The sequence below is a fragment of the Chiloscyllium plagiosum genome, unplaced genomic scaffold (genome assembly GCF_037043375.1).
Source record: "Chiloscyllium plagiosum isolate Xiang-an unplaced genomic scaffold, Cpla_swu_hap1 HiC_scaffold_14, whole genome shotgun sequence".
Classification (NCBI taxonomy): Eukaryota; Metazoa; Chordata; class Chondrichthyes; order Orectolobiformes; family Hemiscylliidae; genus Chiloscyllium; species Chiloscyllium plagiosum.
In genome coordinates this window covers 101,580,346-101,586,909 of record NW_028270152.1, presented here as the reverse complement: position 1 = coordinate 101,586,909, position 6,564 = coordinate 101,580,346, and the positions used below count along the sequence as shown (strand labels likewise).

At 41.1% G+C, this 6,564-nt stretch overlaps 1 pseudogene; it reads left to right on the top strand.

Moving 5' to 3' along the window:
• The first annotated feature begins 438 nt into the window (after positions 1-438).
• LOC148148074 (galanin receptor 2a-like) lies at positions 439-3,969 on the top strand (annotated as a pseudogene).
• The last annotated feature ends 2,595 nt before the right edge of the window (positions 3,970-6,564 follow it).

Here is a 6,564-nt window from a genome sequence, read left to right as displayed (position 1 = left end):
TGCTTTACCAAGTTGTTTCCAACTGTTTAACTGCAAATCTAAACAATAAGGTAACGTCAGCGATCAAATAAATACACGACTTAATCTGACGTTTTAGCTGCCAAAAACATGAGGAACCTGGCTGAAATAATGAGAAGAGATTGTATTCGAAATACTACTCATCGTCGTTATCTGCTATCAGCCACTTCGGTGGGCATACTCAGCGTGATTATGGGGAAAGAGAGCCACTGAAATAAATATAATAGAACCATTCCTTTGTCAATGCTTCAAATGTAAAACAATGTTTTTTTACTGTTTGTTCATTGATCTAAAATTGATAGCATGATGCAGTTTAATTGCTCCCCTGGAGACTGTCAGATAAAATAAATGAAGGTAACTTTGAATCTTTTACAAAATTAAACAGCTCAAATTCGAAAAGTGTGTTACTTTCGAATGGTCATGCATGGGCCATTGAAAGGGCTCTTCTATGCCATTACCTATCCCATTGTTGCCGTTGTTGGAATCCCAGGTAAGAAATGAATTGCAAAGAAAGAACATAGTTATTTGGAAATCTTCACAAAAGTTCTTTTTTTCCCTTTCCCATTTTGCTAAGGTTCACCCCCCTGTAAATATAAGGGATATAAACCAGGAACATATAGAGTGTATTGCCATTTTGTTTATTGCACGTTTTGCACCATTAAGGAGAGTTTTAGTGCATTATTTGAACTTATATCATCGAGCAACGCAAGATTATATTCAATGATTTATATAACACATTTCTGTTAATAGATTGTGCAAATATGAATTAATGAATAGCATTGCCTGAACAGTAACCTGTTGTATTATTCAGAATTAAATTTAACTTTAAACCAAAATAGATTCCAGAAATTTAATGACATATGTGCTTGCAGTTTAGTCAGGTGGTAAAGTGCATTTTCCTGCACTGATCGTAATACATCCACGCTGATAAAGAAGATCAGCCATGAAGTTGTTGAAAGGTACGGTGGAATGGCTGAATCTATTACCGTATACATTTCTGCAGGTTACACATTGTGTTGGATATAATGAAATCAACAGTTGTGTGCAGGGATTGAAATACAAGTCTGCAATCCTGTCTCATTGAGTACTGAAAATGTGTTGCTGGAGAAGCGCAGCAGGTCAGGCAGCACCCAGGGAACAGGAGAATCGACGTTTCGGGCATAAGCCCTTCTTCAGGAATGAGGAAAGTTTGTCCAGCAGGCTAAGATAAAAGGTAGGGAGGAGGGACTTGGGGGAGGGAATAGGTGGAAAGAGGTCAAGGTGAGGGTGATAGGTCATACTGGGGTGGGGGCGGAGAGGTCAGGATGAAGATTGCAGGTTAGGAAGGCGGTGCTGAATTCGATGGATTTGACTGAGACATGATGGGGGAGGGGAAATGAGGAAACTGGTGAAATCCGAGTTCATCCCTTGTGGTTGGAGGGTTCCTAGGCGGAAGATGAGGCGCTCTTCCTCCAACCGTCGTGTTGTTGTGGTCTGGCGATGGAGGAGTCCAAAGACCTGCATATCCTGGGAGTTGAAGTGTTGGGCCACAGGGTGGTTGAGTTAGTTGGTCCGGGTGTCCCAGAGGTGTTCTCTGAAATGCTCCGCAAGTAGGCGGCCTGTCTCCCCAATATAGAGGAGGCCACCTCGGGTGCAGAGGATGCAATAGATGATGTGTGTGGAGGTGCAGGTGAATTTGTGGCGGATATGGAAGTTATCTCATTGAGTAGTTAATTACGTAAGCTGCAACGGATCAACTACCTTGAATAGTGTAACTAATTAATATTTGATACTTTTTGCAGAGGTGAATTAAAATAAAATGGAATTTGTTTCATTAAGGATTTTGGCTTTTCGTTTGCATTTGGCATTCATCTTGCAAAGTTGTGTTAGTTATTCATCAGTAAGCGAGTTGACGGATTTCTTTCACCTCTTGCTCATACATCTGAACATGGAGTTGCTTTAGTTTGCACATACTGCAATATGAATGTTGTGGTATACAAATGAAGTTTCGTAAACAGGTTTTACACAAAGAGAAACTGGAGAAGAATAAGAAGATGGTGGACTTGAAAGGGTCCAGAAAATATTTGCAAGGATGTTGTCAGGGTTGGAGGATTTTAGCTCTCGGGAGAGACTGACGGGTTTGGGGCTGTTTTCGCCCGGACGTCAGAGTCTGTGGGGTGACCTTATACAAGATTGCAATATTATGAGAGACATGGATAGGATAAATAGACAAAATCTTTTGTCTGTGTTCGGGGAGTCCTGAAGCAGATGGCATAGGTTTAGGGTGAGAGGGGAACGTTATAACAGACACCTAAGGGGCAACTTTTTTCACACAGAGGACGGTACATGTATGGAATGAGCTGTCAGAGGAAGTGGTGGAGGCTGGTAAAATAAGAACACTTAAAAGGCATTTGGATGGGCAGATGAATAGGAAGGTTTGGAGGGATATGAGCCGGGTGCCGGAAGGTTTTATGAGATTGGGTTGGGATATCTAGTCGGCATGGATGGGTTGGACCGAAGGGTCTGTTTCCATGCTTTGCATCTCTATGACTTTATGACTTTAAGTTTGGATATGAGGAGTGATATACAGAAGGAGGGAGAAAGTGCGCTTTGAAGAAGGAATTCAATTTCGATAATTGAGGCATTAACGTCACATCTGGAATGTTAAATACCATAATTATACAAGAGGGTATAATTGGAGAAAAAATGACATCTCAGATAATAATGGGAAACTGAACGGTCACAAGTAGCAAAACGAAAGTGAACAATGAAATGATTTACTGAAGAGAATAAATTGCCACCTGTGGTGTTAATTTGTAAGTTAGCAGAGGCCTAATACACAATGTTTGAGATGTCAATTGTGGATACTTCTGACTATTCTACTCACAGTTACCTATGAACGTTGGTTAGCCCGCGTCTGAAGGTTCCACTGTCGTGGATCAGAAGGGTTTCAGTGTCAGATAGGGCGAGGTAGTATATGTTCCTTGCGGTCCACCAGTTGACATCTAGGTAATGCCATTCTTTATACTTGGTATTTCAACAAACTATTTAACTTTTTTGTCCAGCACAGCCAATTTGGTATCAATTGCAATTCTGTTCCGAGGGCGGTGTGGACTCTCCAGGTGCATCACTTACTAGTTGATGGCCATAGCGATGACAGATTTCCTTGTTATTGTCACCGGATGCATACTTAACCGAATCAGCCGCATTTACTTTAGCTACAGTGTTCTGTCTACCACCCCCATATGCAGACTGACTACAATTCTGGTCTGCTGCAGCCGGGATGGCTCCGTCTGGCTAACTGCAGCCTTCACCATCGACCGTTTTGTGTTCATTTGCTTGCAAAGCCTGAAGATCAGATACTGCACCGAGAAAACCGCGGTGCTCATCATAGGAATGATCTGCGTCCTATGTTGTGTTAAAAATTCCCCTTTGTACATCATCTACAGACCCTTCTCCATCCTGGATGGGGTCGCCTGGTTCTGTGGTATAAAGTCTATATTTTATACGTTACCAATCTGGCAGGCCTACGACTGGATGGATCACATCTTAACTCCCTTTCTCCCATTTCTCCTCATCCTGCTACTCAATGTCCTGACCGTAAAATACATCATCACAGCCAGCAAATCCCGTAGGAAACTTGTCAGTGCTGAACATGGCATTGATCCAAAGATGTAAAACCGTAAAAGATCCATCGTCCTGCTCTTTGCCATTTCCCTCAGCTTCCTGCTGTTGTGGGCCACCGAAGTTGGACATTTCCTGTACTTGCGTATTAAAGGTGATGCATACTTCAACAACGAGAATTTCAAAGACTTAACCTACGTCCTGCAAGAGACAACGAACTTGTTTCAATTACTCAATTCCTGCAAGAATGTATTCATCTATGAGGTATCCCAGAACAAGTTCCGTAAAGAGTCCAAGAAGGTGTTGCTGTGTCCTTTTGCTGTGCTCATAAAATGCTGTGAAAAATAAAATTTTCATAAAGCAAGGAGTTCGCCCTCAATTTATTTACCGCATCATGGCCCACTCTCAATCTAATTCAGCAAGTGACGGATTGTAGTTACAACAACTAATAAATATATGGCACAAAATTCGATGACCACACATTTGCACTGAAGCAATGTTAATGTATTATTGATGCTTTTTTTCAGATATGATTACAGTCTAATTCTAATTTGTGGGACAGAATGTAAATATCCTACTGTCACTGACGCAAATCAGAACAGAAAGTGTTGGCTCAGTCGCTCTGGGTTTTAAACTGCCCCGAATTCAAGACCACTCAGAGCAGTTTTCTGACTATAGGTTTTAACTACTTTTCTACAGTCCTACTGTGAACATATATCCTGCCACGTTTATTTGTTTCACATGACCAAAATGCTTAAATCTGAAAATGTGTTGCTGTAAAAGTGCAGCAGGTCAGGCAGCATCCAGGGAACAGGAGAATCGACGTTTCTAGCACAAGCCTTTCTTCATTCCTGAAGAAGGGCTTGAGCCCGAAACGTCGATTCTCCTGTTCCCTGGATGCTGCCTGACCTGCTGCGCTTTTCCAGCAACACATTTTCAGCTCTGATCTCCAGCATCTGCAGACCTCACTTTCTCCTCAAAATGCTTAAATGCCTATCGAAATTGTGCAGTCAGCATTCGTTAATTGAAATTCCGTCCTTCCTTCCTTCCTGCTTTCATTCCTTCCATTCTTGCATCTTCTTCCCTTTCTTCATCTCTTCCGTTTTTCTTTTCTTCAAAATAATAAACTCCTGCTCAGTATTCTTGCTGTTGTCAAATATTTACGTGTATGGATAAGACAAAACACTAAGGTTTATCAGCGCACCTCAATCCTCCTGACTGCATTTATTCACTTTGCAGTTTTTAACTGAGTTCTAGTTCAGTTCGACAAAGCTAAGTCACAAGAAATGCCTGCAAACTGCACCCAGATTTTCTCAACGTTCATTTAATTACATTGAGGAATCTCGGGTTTTGAAGAAGAATCATACTGACCTCAAAACCTTGCTGTTGTTTGTCTCTCTACAGATGCTGAGTTTCTCCATCATTCATTGTATGAACTGCTTATTTCATTCAACACCTCCAATTGCACCTCTCTGAAAGCAGCCCTGCAGAATGAGTTGTACGGAAGTCCTTGTTTCCACGTTGCGTAACACTATGACATCCTGTTCTGTCAACTCTCGCACCCAATCATCATAAATAACCCAAAAGATCAATAGTTAACACACTTTGCTCCAATGAAAACAATTCTGGCCTGGAGACTCTCTCCACCAAACTGCATTTTCTCATATCTGGACGAAGTCCAACGCAGAGATTTCCCAAGATAATTTGCGAAAATATTGCGAAAATATGGAAATATGTTAAGGAAAAACAAAAGGAACATCCAGTCACCAACTTTTTAAATACTTAGAAACTCTTTTTGAAGGGAATTCAGAGGAGATAGAGGGTCAACTGATCAAATTGGCAGAGACATTCAAAGGAACTTCTTTCACAGCCTGAGCCATTGCATCCACTGTTTGGGGAGTCATGAAGTGTTATGATGCATTGAAACTACATTCATTCCATCACCTCAGACATTCAAACTTCATCTCGGCTCTGAAACAATGAGGAGATTTAGGAACAGAAAGATAACTCTGAAAAGTTCGAAGTAAGACAGCTCTGATTGTAGGAGAGTTGCTTTCTGTTGACAAAAATGAGTCTTCAGAGGGGCAATATGCATATTGAACCCACTGACATCCTGCTTTCAGAGTTCATGGAAATGGTGGAATTATCTATATTTCTCATGCGATTGATCAGTATATTCTGCTACTAACCAAGAGGAAAATCTTTCAGTATCCAGTCGTCAAGACCAAGGATTTAAGATGGTGACTCGTCCGTGTAAGTCCTGACCCATCGTCAATAACCCACTCCACCTCACTTAAGTTCACATGATGTGTCTTTATGTACAGGATTTTATAGGAACGTGTTCCACAGATTCACTGCCCTCTTAGTCTCAGTTGTAAAGAGTTGTCCATTCACTGTGACATTTTGCCCTTACATTCCAGGCTGTACAACTGATGAAACTGTCTTCGCCTAGTTCACTCCATCCAGACTTCTCAGCATTCCACAAACAAAAATCAAGCTTCTTTGAGTACAGACCCAGAACCCTCAACCATCCCTTACATGAAAGCACTTTCATTCCCGAGCTCATTCTTCGAAATTACTTTGAACATTCTCCAAGGCCAGCTCATCTTTCCTTAGGTGCAGAGTTCAAAATTGTTTACAAAAATGTGAAATATATTATAACCAGAGCCTTATACAGTCTCAGCGATATGTCACATCTTATCTAAGTAGGCCCTCACTAAACGAATGTTTGCTTTAGATTTGCATTCCGAACTGACAACTAACCTACATGTTAACCATAGGAAAATCCAGATTAAACAATGCTAAATCCCTTTTGAACTTCAGATGACCGAAGTCGTTGTCAATTTGGAATAGTATGTGCCTCTATTCTTCCGACCAAAGTACTGAACTGGGCTTTCCATATTTTATTCCACCCGTCAAGGTTTTTATTTTCTTTCATGACAG